We start from the raw sequence: 6,000 nt of genomic DNA, 5'->3' as shown, positions 1-6,000 counted from the left end.
GGCAAATAAAAAAGTATCAAAACGGTGGAAGAATTTTAATATTGTAAAACTCAGTGATTATATTTTGATACGGAAAATGAAGCTGATTACTTGCAATTGTAGCAGTATGTCATTTCCAGGCAAATATAATTCACTAAGTTTAATGTTTTCCAATAGATTTTAAAAAGGCGTTTCCGTTCAAGAATTAGGTGGTGGCATTCATCACCAATATTGAGGCCACCAATATTGTGGAAGTGTGCATTGGGTGTTGGTTTAAATGGGTGATAATATTCGAGATATTGATATATAATTTGATAGAGCTTATTGTAATTAAACTCATCGACTGTATGTTTTTCAATCTGTTTGAGTATAAATATCTTGAACGTCTCGGGATCAAACTTATGCAAAGAGCGTGTTGTACTCATTACTTTATTGGACCATGGGGGTTTCATTATTGATCCGGAATAATAAGTAATAAATATTGGATAGTGATCACTGCTATGGGTATCACATAATGTACGCCAGGTAGTTGTGGATGCTATATTATAACTGCATAATGAAATATCCACTGCACTGGGAGGTGCTCCAGGGGGGGGGGGTTAGTCTGGTCGGTGACCCATCATTGAGAATGACTAGGTTACTTTGTTGTATTGCTTTTAAGAAGTTAGTTCCCCTAGGTGTGTCTACTTGGGAACCCCATTGGGAATGGTGAATATTCAGGTCCCCTAAAATAAGCAGCTGGCTGGTGTCATGGAATTGCTGAAAAAATTGCTGCCATTGCATATATGATATACAGTATATTGATCAGGTGGGCAATATTTATTGATGACATGTTTATTGTTAATTATTATACCAAGTACATATATGTTAGGTGTTTGATATTGGGGATGAAATAGCTGATATGTGAATGATTGATGTATTAAAAATGCTACTCCATCATACCCTGGGCCGTCTATGCGTTCAATTTGGAAAGAAGGTATAGAAAAAACATTATCGGGCGCAAGCCATGTTTCTTGGAGGAGTACTATATCCGGTGATGTTTCTTTTATCAATATTCACAATTCATGGTATTTATTCCGAATACTTCTGGCATTCCATTGAATTATCTTCATTGTCTTTATTGAATAGGAGTTGGAGGCTGTCGCAGAATTGTCCAATCATGGATAACATATTCGGTTGGTCCTTAAGTAATGGGGGTAGTAGCAACATGAGCATACGTAGGCATTGTATGACTTGGTCTTTTTGCGTATCATGTTGAGAGGGCCAAGCTGCTGGGTTTACCGCTTGCTGTGATAAGTGTTGTCTTGATGTAGATGGGATCTGCTGAGGATGTGAAGAGGGGTGTTGCTGAGCTGGCATTGATGCGTGCCGAGGAATTTGATAGTGTTGCAGAATTTGCATGTGTCCCATATGATCATATCTGGAAGTTGGTTTGGGTGGCAAATCTTGAACAATAACCTGAGTAAACTTCCGCTTACGCGGAGCTTCAACAACAGTTGTAGTCGCAGGAGTATGCAAGGGGGGGGGGGAATTTTGAAGAGTATCTTGTGGAGCTATTGTCTGTGGGTATAGACGCGAAGCAGCCTCAGAAAAAGATACATTCTCTAGACACATTAGTTTTTTTAATTTCAATTTGGCATTTGTGTACCTCACATTCAGTCGCTCCCAATACATGTTGCTTATTACAATGCAAACATTGTATTATATTAGATAGACAATCAGCTGTCGCGTGATTTAAGGTACAATTCTTGCATCTAAAAGTGGACGATTGACAATTTCTTCGTGTGGCCATATCTTTGGCATTTCGCACAAAGAATTAGATAAAAAATAAATGGAGTAACTTCTAACACAAGTTGAAAAATAGATACATATTTGGGAAGATGTTTTGCACAAAAGACAACTTTGACTGAGCCAATCGACATGTATACGACCTTCCCGTCTTCTATAGTCTTACGATTTAACCGTTGTACAGAATGTACCTTTATATCACTTTTGATTAGGTCTAATATGTCAGCTTCTGTAAGATTTTTGTCAACTCCTCTAATTATACCAATCCGAAATAGCTTTGAGTGTGGAATAAATGCATGTAAATTATGTGAGGCAAGAAAATTACTCTATAAAAATGAGTTAGCATGTAAGGCAGATAAAAAAGCGATCTGAATCCTGTTTCTCCCTTTTGGTTGAATGGAGTGAACATGGAAATTATTTTCATGTAGAAGTCTTCCAAGTGCCATTGGGTGTAGGTTGCCAATGTTATTCAAACTTTTACCGGACACAAATAGGATATATGGTCCTTGATGATTGGTTGGGTAGCTATATGCAGCAAACTTATTGTTAGTGGTTTTAGTAGTTGAATTAGGAGCATTAGTAGGTGTAGGATTATTAGTCGCCGAGGTATCCTTAGAGTTATTTGCTGAATTTTGATTCGTCTTCACTGTTTCTTCATGATCTACTTTGTCATTAGCTAAAGGATCAGGTTCTTCACCGCTGCCACTGTCACTATCCATGTTGTCCTACGCTTTGCACTCTACTACTCTTCAAGCACTAAGTAGAAAAATCTAGAACCGACTCGATACAACCGCACCACTCAACAGAGCGAACGAGACTCGCACTACTTTATTTATAGCCTTCGTATATCTCACGTCAACCAATGCCTCATTATGGCCTTAAAGGAGAACACAACACAAAGACACATATTTCGTTACTCATTGCTAAATATATAATATGAGAATTTAATAACAATGCCGTTAATGCGGTGCCTGTACGCCTAACCGTTCTCAAGTTTTGTGCAGAAGTAGTAACTGCTTGTGACGTCACTGCACTGTCAATTTTACTTGGCAGCCTTGACGGTGTGCATAAACTTGGACTGTCTTTTCCCGCACTCCATCTGTTGCTGCCGTGCTCTTCTGTTACTGTTGTTAGTGGGTTTATTTTGACTCATAATGGATGTAAATAACTTTATCAGTTTGAGCCAGAATGAACTACATTTGCTGATGTCTATTCAGATAGCAATCTTGACATGGATGTACTAAACACTACAGGCCAAGCCGGCACACAAATTTGGTGTAAATGTTATGAGTGTGTCATCACAGAAATGAAAGAAGAAAGTGTATCCAGTGAAATCGGAGGAATTAATTTAAATTACAAGAAATCTCTCATTTACAAGTCTTATTTTGGACAGTGAAGTGTTGAAAATGACAATGCATAACATAAGCTTAAAACCAATGAACATGGCAAAGAAACGTTTACTGACAGCTTTAAATCCATCAAATAGAACTTGGAGTTTTATTTGTTACAACCAGTTCACTTTGTGGTATTGTAAAAAGAACAGAGTTGTCATACCATCATGTATTGTTCACACCAGAAGGAACACATTTCCAAATCCTGGTGGCACATGTGGGCTTCAAGCTGTAAATTAAAACAGTAGAATTATGTAAAAGAGTTTCCTAAGATTGTTTAATATGCATATGATAAATATAGATAATGGAATATTCTGATATCCATTACAGTACCTCATTGATTATTGCAAGTGAAATAGTGAGAAGTGCTTCTTGACCAGGTCGTCCTTTGAAGGTCAAGGTTTTGGAGCAATGTTTTTAGGCAGTGACAGATACATTGTTTGAGCTTCAGTTGAGGTTCTACTATAGTTAGTTTGTGAGAGGTTTCTCATTATTTCCTTCTTCTATCCATCATATTTCTGCTTTTTATCACCAAGGTTTCAAAATGTTTCAAACTTTACTTTTACAAATGTAACAAATTTCAGAGGGTGTAAGAAAATTTGTCCTCACAACAAAGAAATATGAACCTATAATATATGCATCGTCCTGAGTGTGTTTGTTATCAATATCACTAATAGCACCTTTACTGTCACTTTCATCCACTTTCATCTGGTTCACAGAAACTGTCATTTAAATGTTCTACCATTACTGTTCAGAGCTTGGCTGGAAGGTGCAAGTTCTAAGTATTTTCTAACTATTTCACTTCCTAACTCACACAGTATTTCTGAACTACATTTGCGTCTGGTAAAATATATTCACTCATACACTCATAATATTCTGCACATAGCATATATCTTTATCGTTATCACTTTTGTTTAATACTGTGTCAACAAACTCCCTTCGTCTTTTCGTCTCGTACCTTTCCATCCTGCTTTTTCTAGTTACTTACAAGTACTCCCACAGTGTATTCTGTGAAGTGGCTTCCATATGAATTAGCATTCCTTCATGAGAAGTATATCCACCCACTTGTCGGCGTTGGCCATCTTACTGAAGCAACAGCACCTAGCTTCAATTTTGGACCTTGTAGCTTTTCTGTAGGCATCAACTTCATTTTCAAAAGTTGTGTTTCATCATAGTCTGTATTTCTTAAATGCATTGAACATACAGTAGCTCCCTTACTGGGAGAAAAACATTCCCTGTTGCAAAATTATACCAACTGCTAAACCTATGTGGCAACTTACTTCGATTTGGAAATTTTTGGAAATGTATTTCTTTCTCTCTACAGTTTCAGTTTCTACCCATTGTGTTGTTACAGCTATACATACTACAGGTTGGCATTTCGACAAACAGTATCACACTCCATTATAATAAACAACACTTAAAATGAATGGAAGAGTGCCAACACGCTTATTGTAACAATCAGCAGTCAGGAAACCCCCTTATACATTAAAATCGGTATGAAACAGCAATAAGTTTGTTCAAAACTTGCGTTTCCGCAGATGATATCCACACCAGCTTACTTGTTTGTTATTTTTCGAAATCCGATACTAGGTGAAAGTGTATGTTTAATTTCATTCTGAAAAAATATAGTACCGTATTTCTCCGAATCCAAGATGAACCCCACCTTTTCCTTCAAAAAAAATTTAAATCAGGCTCAAAAAGTACTTTGTAAAATCATATGAATGCCTTTGTTGTACAGTAGGCCTACGCATTTTAGACGCCGAATATTAACTTTTTGCTGTGCAATTATTTATTTCAGCAGGTTTAAGGACCATTAACTTAAAATTGACATCATAATACCGAAGACAGCGCGTTGGCCTCTCACCGCTGGATACCGTGGTTCAAATCCCGGTCACTCCATGTGAGATTTGTGCTGGACAAAGCGGAGGCAGGACAGGTTTTTCTCCGGGTACTCCGGTTTTCCCTGTCATCTTTCATTCCAGCAACACTCTCCATTCTCATTTCATAGCATCTATCAGTCATTAATAAATCACTTTGGGAGTGGCGACCCCATCGTACTAATAGCCTATATCTGCTTCATTCATTCCATCCCTGACCCGGTCAATGACTGGAAAACAGGTTGTAGGTTTTCATTTTCATTTTCAATACCAAAGAGAACTTCTTGAAAATTTGCCGGCATTACCTATTTCATGCGTCTCTACAATACGACAATCCATCAGGAAATTATTCTTGCTGTCTATAAAACTGTTACTTTTACTCAGCGTCAGATATAACCGGCTACCGCTACACGTATGTCTCGCTTGCCGGGTTCGGCCAAATTCAGCGGCTAGTGATGTATAGGCCTAATCGCGGACGTTGAAAGTCAACAAATGAGTTTACTGCACCATGGTATGGCCATTCCGCCCTTGCATTTTTCGTGCACATACCTCACAATTTCATCTTTGACTTCTTTAGAGCGTCCTTGTTGCGGACCACTGAATGCATTTTTTTAGCTCTTCGTCTTCACGCTAACGCCAAATATTGCCTTTAGTTAGGCCGTACTTTCTTGCGGCTGCACAATTATTCTACATTTACGAGTGTTAATAACCATTAACTTACAGTAAAATTGGCACCATAATATTGACTAGAACCCATTGAAAATTTGCCAGCAATACCTTTTCCACGTATCTTTACAGTACAATTATCCATCACGAAAATATTCCTGCTATCTATAAAACTTAATTTTACTAAGCGTCAAGTACAGTAGACGCGTTATAACTCTGCCACTGAGTAGCCATGGTCTTTCTAAGAATTCGAAGGCTCGCATGTTTTGATGCCATTCTGCAGATTTGAGAAACGTTTT

Source organism: Anabrus simplex, chromosome 1 (assembly GCF_040414725.1).
Source record: "Anabrus simplex isolate iqAnaSimp1 chromosome 1, ASM4041472v1, whole genome shotgun sequence".
In the NCBI taxonomy this organism is placed as follows: Eukaryota; Metazoa; Arthropoda; class Insecta; order Orthoptera; family Tettigoniidae; genus Anabrus; species Anabrus simplex.
Note: the sequence above shows the minus strand (reverse complement) of the source record.